The sequence below is a fragment of the Euprymna scolopes genome, unplaced genomic scaffold, assembly GCF_053919585.1.
Source record: "Euprymna scolopes isolate OS-2025 unplaced genomic scaffold, ASM5391958v1 sca1, whole genome shotgun sequence".
Lineage (NCBI taxonomy): Eukaryota > Metazoa > Mollusca > Cephalopoda > Sepiida > Sepiolidae > Euprymna > Euprymna scolopes.
The window spans coordinates 855,745-862,727 of NW_027633102.1; the positions used below are offsets into that span (position 1 = coordinate 855,745).

At 60.3% G+C, this 6,983-nt stretch overlaps 2 non-coding genes and 1 pseudogene across 2 annotated transcripts in view; all 3 read right to left on the reverse strand.

The window, feature by feature from the left end:
- Positions 1-2,813, reverse strand: part of LOC145273204 (large subunit ribosomal RNA) — a 5,716-nt gene extending 2,903 nt beyond the window's left edge. The window contains exon 1 of the ribosomal RNA XR_013866233.1: positions 1-2,813. This exon is cut by the window's left edge and continues 2,903 nt beyond it. This is a non-coding gene — a ribosomal RNA (large subunit ribosomal RNA).
- A 594-nt stretch (positions 2,814-3,407) lies between these two features.
- On the reverse strand, positions 3,408-3,565 carry LOC145273487 (5.8S ribosomal RNA). The gene has a single exon (XR_013866391.1). It is a non-coding gene; the product is annotated as a 5.8S ribosomal RNA (ribosomal RNA).
- Positions 3,566-3,964: 399 nt separating this feature from the next.
- LOC145273502 (small subunit ribosomal RNA) lies at positions 3,965-6,334 on the reverse strand (annotated as a pseudogene).
- Between the last annotated feature and the right edge of the window lie 649 nt (positions 6,335-6,983).

Genomic DNA, 6,983 nt, shown 5'->3' on the forward strand with positions numbered 1-6,983 from the left:
GCTTTTGATTCGATTCGATTCGATCGCTTTCACTTTCATAACGGATCCGGCGCCTTTCGGGAAGACTTTCGCCCGCGTCTTAGGACCGACTGACCCGTGCTCGACCGCCGTTGGCACGGAACCCTTCTCCACTTCGGTCTTCGAAGGTCTCGTTCGAATATTTGCTACTACCACCGAGATCTGCACCCGCGGTCGGCTCCACCCGGGCTCGCGCCCTAGGCTTCCGTGCTCGCCGCGGCGCCCTCCTACTCGTCGCGGCATCGTTTCGGCGCGAAAGTTCATCGCTCCTCGCCGCGACGGTCCGGCATCGGTCCGTCGCTCCAGCGCCATCCATTTTCGGGGGCCGGTCGATTCGGCAGGTGAGTTGTTACACACTCCTTAGCGGATTCCGACTTCCGTGGCCACCGTCCTGCTGTCTATATCGACCGACACCCTTTCGGGGATCTCATGGGCGTCGCGTTAGGCACCTTAGCCGGACGTTTGGTTCATCCCACAGCGCCAGTTCTGCTTACCAAAAGTGGCCCACTTGGCACTCGCATTCGAGGTGACCAACCGCCCAGCGAAGCGTGCTGGCGGCGGCGGCCGGATGGGTCGGCTCCGTCGTTCGGGAGAGTCGGGCCCGTTCCACCCGTTCCGAGTTCGAGAGTAGGTCGAGGCCGTGAACGGCCCCGGGGCCTCCAATCGTTCGCTTTACCGGATGGAATTGCGACGATCGAGCGCCAGCTATCCTGAGGGAAACTTCGGAGGGAACCAGCTACTAGACGGCTCGATTGGTCTTTCGCCCCTACACCCGGTTCCGACGATCGATTTGCACGTCAGAGGCGCTTCGGACTTCCACCAGAGTTTCCTCTGGCTTCATCCCGACCGGGCGTGGATCGCCATCTTTCGGGTCCCTGGTCGCTCGCTACGCCAGAGTCGGCCGAGTCGTACTCGGAAAAAAAGGGGAAACCGACCCGGGGGTGATGCGCCCGCGCGCAGCGCCTAAACTCGACGACAAAATAGGACTAGTTCAAGCCGCGGGAGATCTCACCGATGGGCGGAAGGAGGAATATGGAAGCTGGCGCCCGGCAATTCCCCTTTTTGGATGATGCGCCGGTCCCCTCTCGGGGAGGAGGGAAAAACAACCGCACGTCAGCCACGAGCCTTCCCTCTCCTATCTCTCTCGGGAAGAGAGAAAAAAGGAAAAGTTGCGGGCACCGCAGCAGCGACGGCGGCGCGGCGGGATCGGGCACGGCTCGGAGGCGGGTGAGGCGAGGAGAAGACGACGGCACGAGACCGACGACACCCCCCGACGACCCCCGGACGACTTTGCCACGACACCTCTCCCGATCGACGCCCTCCTACACGCTCTCTCGCTTTCGCTTCGCCTTCGGGGTTAGTCAGAGGTGGCCCCTACGACTCGCGAACGGCCAGGACTCCTCGGTCCGTGTTTCAAGACGGGTCGGGTGGGTTGCCGATGCACGTCGCTGACCCGGGGTGGCGGGCGGCTCGAGTAAAAAAGCGTCGCCGAGCGACCTCTCCGGAAACGGAAACGGGCGCGGGCGGGGTTGCCCCCGACAAGAACCCGAAACGTCGGCGAGGTGCGTGACGGCGAGGCCGCGCCAGTCCTATCCCGCCTCTCATCGCGCACGCGCCCGAGACGGTGGGGCGCCTAAGGAGCGACACACAGAGTGCGTCGCCCGCACGCGACTTCCGGCGGGATCAAAACGGACCGGCTCGCCACGTGTAACGGATCGTGTCAGATTTCCTCCGTTCCCGGCAGAAAGGGGCAGTTACGTTCGCGGGCCCGACGGCCGGTGGCCCCCGACTTCACAAGGTGGGAAGACGGGGGTTTTCAGGGTGATGAAACGCCTGCCGCCTACGGAAAAAAACCCGCGTGTTCGACCTGCACGCCGGGAACGGGTCGCGACGACGGACCGGAGGGGAAGTGCGTCCGGTGCCGGCCGCGCGGAGGTCGCGCCGAAGCGCCCGCGCCATGATTACGCCGAGCGATGATGAAGGGGACGGGTGCAGCGGAGTCGCGCGCGGAGGGAGCAGGAGGAAAGAAGAAGCGGCGGCGACGGATGCGGCGGGTTAGGGCCCGGCGGCAGCAGCGATCGAGAGGACGAGTCCCCTCCGTCGCAGCCAACCGACGCAGCCACCTACCGACGCCGCGGTCGTCACCACGTTTCCCTTCCCGCTATCCACGCGGCCCGTCTCCTTCGTCGGCGACGCGGGCACAAAAGCTGGAACCGCGGGGAACGAGTCCCCCGCGGACACGACGAACGACGACCTGTGCCGCGACGGCCTCTCTTTCAAGAACACACATCGAGTTTGGGCTCGAGCCTAGGCAGCACCGGACTGAGTCCCCCCGCGATCGCGGTGAGCGGTCCCACCCGTTTACCCCTGGGCGGTTTCACGTTCTCTTGAACTCTCTCTCCAAAGTTCTTTTCAACTTTCCCTCACGGTACTTGTCGACTATCGGACTCGTCCCGGTATTTAGCCTTGGATGGAGCTTACCACCCGATTTGGGCTGCGTTCCCAAGCAACCCGACTCTCGGATCGAAGGCCGTCGCTCGCCGTCCGCACCGAATGGGCCTGGCACCCGCCGCGGGCGGCCCCGATCGAGGGAACTCCGAACTATGCGAGACGAAAACGAACGGCTGCCTTCGACCCATGCGCCACACGTCCCGAAGCCTTTAACTTGCGACGGGATTCGGCGTTGGGCTTCTCCCGGTTCACTCGCCGTTACTAAGGGAATCCCGGTTGGTTTCTTTTCCTCCGCTTAGCGATATGCTTAAGTTCAGCGGGTCGTCTCGTCCGAGCCGAGGGCGGCGGTTTTTAGTAGAGTGTGGTGTTTGGAGGGAGAGGAATCTCGATCGGTACCCTCCGTGTGACGACGGCTGGCCGATATAGCGCCCGTCCGACCGAAAATGAAGAAGCCAACAATTAAAAAAAAGCGTGGGTCCTCCCCATCCGACGTTGCGTTGCCTACGACGCGGCCACCTTTTTACGGTGCGACGGCCGTGCTCGTCGCGCTGCTCGAGGCGTCGCTGAGAGACACCTTCATGAGGCAGAGAGCGAGACGAGCAGGCGGCGCTTACGTCGGCAGTCGGTTAGGTCGGTACTTTTTTTTTGGTCTCCCTTCGGCTGCTTTCGGACAGACTCCTCCTGCTCCTCCTCCACAGTGTTTCTTCACGCGGTCGAAAAGGGAAAAGACTCCGCGGTCTGCCAGCGGGAGACGAAGGAGGAGGCCGGAGAGGGTTTAAAAAAAAAAAAAGACATTGAAAGGAGTCAATTCTTTTTTTATTTTTCTTCCCCCTCGTCACTCGCTCCTGCGACGTCCCGGTTACCACCGTGCCGAGGACCGGGCGGGCACGGGGACGGCAAGATGTCGTTTCGTTAACGGAGAAAGACATGTAACGTTCCGCCTCTCGACCGGACGTGGCCCCGAGACAAGGGATCTCGGGGCCGCAATGTGCGTTCGAGGTGTCGATGTTCACTGAGTCCTGCAATTCGCATCAGTTATCGCGGCTGGCCGCGCTCTTCATCGACGGACGAGCCGAGTGATCCCCCGTCCAGGGTTCAGCACTTGGTTTTTTTATATTAGTTTTTGTTTATATAGATTTAGTAGTGTGCGAGGAGGTCTGTGCGAGGAGGCGTGACGGCATTGCAATGTCGCGAGTAGTTTGTTTTTTTAGCTAGCGGCGGTGGCACAGCGGCTGCAAAAAAACAAAAAAAACGATAAAGCGGCGACAAGGCAAAGAAGAAGCGGCCATCACTTGCGGTGGGCGAAAAAACAAAACAGGTGGTAAGACGCGGAAGCAAGCAAGAAGAGCTGGGGCTTTAAAAACCTCCGCGTCACCACAAATCTATCTCTCGCTCCGCCTTTTATAGGTTTGTTTGCGCGCATTCGAGGCGTTGACGCCGACAGACAGAGGAGGTAGGCCGGAAAACAACAAACCAGTCTCGAACGGGAAAACGGTAATGATCCTTCCGCAGGTTCACCTACGGAAACCTTGTTACGACTTTTACTTCCTCTAAACGATCGGGTTCGGTCGTCTTCTCCAGGCATCGAACGCCGAGGCGTAGATGCACGAGTGTCGTGACGGACACGTCGCGCACTGCCCGGCGGCGTCGTCGGCCAGATCCGAGGACCTCACCGGACCGTTCGATCGGTAGTAGCGACGGGCGGTGTGTACAAAGGGCAGGGACGTGATCGACGCGGGCTGTTGACCCGCGCCTACCGGGAATTCCTCGTTCACGGGGTTGGTTACAGGCCCCGATCCCTATCACGGGAGGTGGTTCAGAGGTTTCCCAACCCTCTCGGGCCGGGGCGAAGTCCCCGCTGATACCTCCAGTGTAGCGCGCGTGCGGCCCCGGACATCTAAGGGCATCACAGACCTGTTATCGCTCCGCCTCGTGTGGCTTTCTGCCACCCGTCCCTCTAAGAAGTGCGTGAGAAAACCGACCCGGACCCGAGCGCCACGGAGGACGCCGAGCCCGCCGTAAAAATCACTGACATCGGCGCACTAGTTAGCAGGCCGGAGTCTCGTTCGTTATCGGAATCAACCAGACGGATCGCTCCACCAACTAAGAACGGCCATGCACCACCACCCACCGAATCGAGAAAGAGCTATCGATCTGTCAATCCTACCGGTGTCCGGACCGGGTGAGTTTTCCCGTGTTGAGTCAAATTAAGCCGCAGGCTCCACTCCTGGTGGTGCCCTTCCGTCAATTCCTTTAAGTTTCAGCTTTGCAACCATACTCCCCCCGGAACCGAACTCTGGTTTCCCGCAGGCTACCCGCCGGGTCATGGAAGCGAACGCCGGCGGATCGCCGGTCGGCATCGTTTACGGTCGGAACTACGACGGTATCTGATCGTCTTCGAACCTCCGACTTTCGCTCTTGATCGAGGAAAACGTGCTTGCCACACCGCCATCGCTGCAGTTCGTCTTGCGACGATCCAAGAATTTCACCTCTAACGTCGCAATACGAGTGGCCCCGACCGCTCCCTTCGATCATTGCCTCGCCGTAGACGGAGACCGACAGACGTAGACGAGGCCCTCTTCCATCATTCCATGCTTATCGTATGCAAGCTTGAACAGCCCGCTCTGAGCACTCTAATTTTTTCAAAGTGAACGTACCGGCCGCCGCGGACACTCGGTTAAGAGCACCCTTGGAGGAGAAACCGCCGACCGCAACACGCGCGCAGACAAGACACGAAGCAGGGACTCGGAGCGGACCGGGGGGTTCAAAAAAAGAGGAACGCGCGGAAAGGGAGAGGGAGAGAAGCGCGGGGGTCAGAGTGCGGGGATGCGAATGAACGCACCCAAACACACACACGTAGCACCCCCCCGTTAGACTACTCCCGGAACCGAACCGGACGACCACTTGTTTTTTTTTCCCGGATCCCGATCACGACCTCCTCGTCCACCTCGCCGGCAGGACCGCGTGGCGGGTATGCTAGCGGTTGACACCGGCGGAAAGGGCCGGGAATGCGAACGGACGACCAAAGTCAACGACGGACGATGGCGCCGCCGCCCCGGGGCCGCTTGCGCGACCACGAACCCGAGTTCGGACTACGAGCTTTTTAACCGCAACAACTTTAATATACGCTACCGGAGCTGGAATTACCGCGGCTGCTGGCACCAGACTTGCCCTCCGGTTGGTCCTCGTTAACGGATTTGAAGTGTACTCATTCCGATCGCGGGGCCTCGACAGAGTCCCGCGTCGTTATTTTTCGTCACTACCTCCCCGTGCCGGGAGTGGGTAATTTGCGCGCCTGCTGCCTTCCTTGGATGTGGTAGCCGTTTCGCATGCTCCCTCTCCGGAATCGAACCCCGATTCCCCGTTACCCGTAGTAACCACGGTAGGCACTTAACCGACCGTCGACAGTTGATAGGGCGGACCCTCGAGAGACCCGTCGCCGGGCGTGAAAGCTCGTGCGATCGACCAGTGAGTTATCCAGAGTCACCAAAGCGGAGCGCGCCGCCCTATGAGCCCCGCCACCGAACGGACCCGCGAGCGGGAACGCCGACGACGGGAGGACGGAATGACGCGCATCGGTCTCAGTCTAATATGTAGCGCCGCGACCCGGAACGGCCGACGCGGGTGCCAGCGCGCGAGGCGTGGCGACGACGGCGCGCCGACCGATCGCGGCCTGTGTCACATGTATTAGCTCTAGAATTGCCACAGTTATCCATCGCCTCCGAGGAGGAATACGGTCCCGAGGATTAGGTCCGGTTCCTGAGCCATTCGCGGTTTCGCCCGTTCTAATGCGTGGCGTGAACTTACACTTGCATGGCTTAAGCTTTGAGACAAGCATATGACTACTGGCAGGATCAACCAGGTATCGTTGGAATTTGGGACTTTGTTTCGACAGAACGACAGACCGACCGACCGACCGACCGACATAAGACAGACAACTACAACGACGGGCACGTGTTTATTTATTTTTCGAGGGGGTTCGCCGTCAGAAGAAGCGCGCTGCCCGCGCTGATGGCCTCTTTTTTGTTTCTCCCCCTGACTTGGACCGAGACCGAGACTCAAAGAACGAAAGCGACCAACGTCGACAACAACAACGACAACGGCACCCTTGACAGCGATACATACGACAAACGACAAGCAGCACGACGGCAGTGCACACGGACATCGAGGTCAAGGTGCAGACTGAACTCGCCGAGGTCGTCGTCATCGTGGTCGCCATCGATTCCGTCTCGTCGTCGTCGTCGTCAACGTCCACGTCACAGCCGGCCGAGAAGAGAGAACAGACGACAGCGTCGACAACAACAACATCGACAACGGCACCCTTGACAGCGATACATACGACAAACGACAAACAGCACGACGGCAGTGCACACGGACATCGGAGGTCAAGGTGCAGACTGGAATCGTCGAGGTCGTCGTCATCGTGGTCGCCATCGATGCCGTCTCGTCGTCGTCGTCGTCGTCTTCGTCGTCGTCGTCGTCATCAACGTACCAACCGACCGAGACGAGAGAGC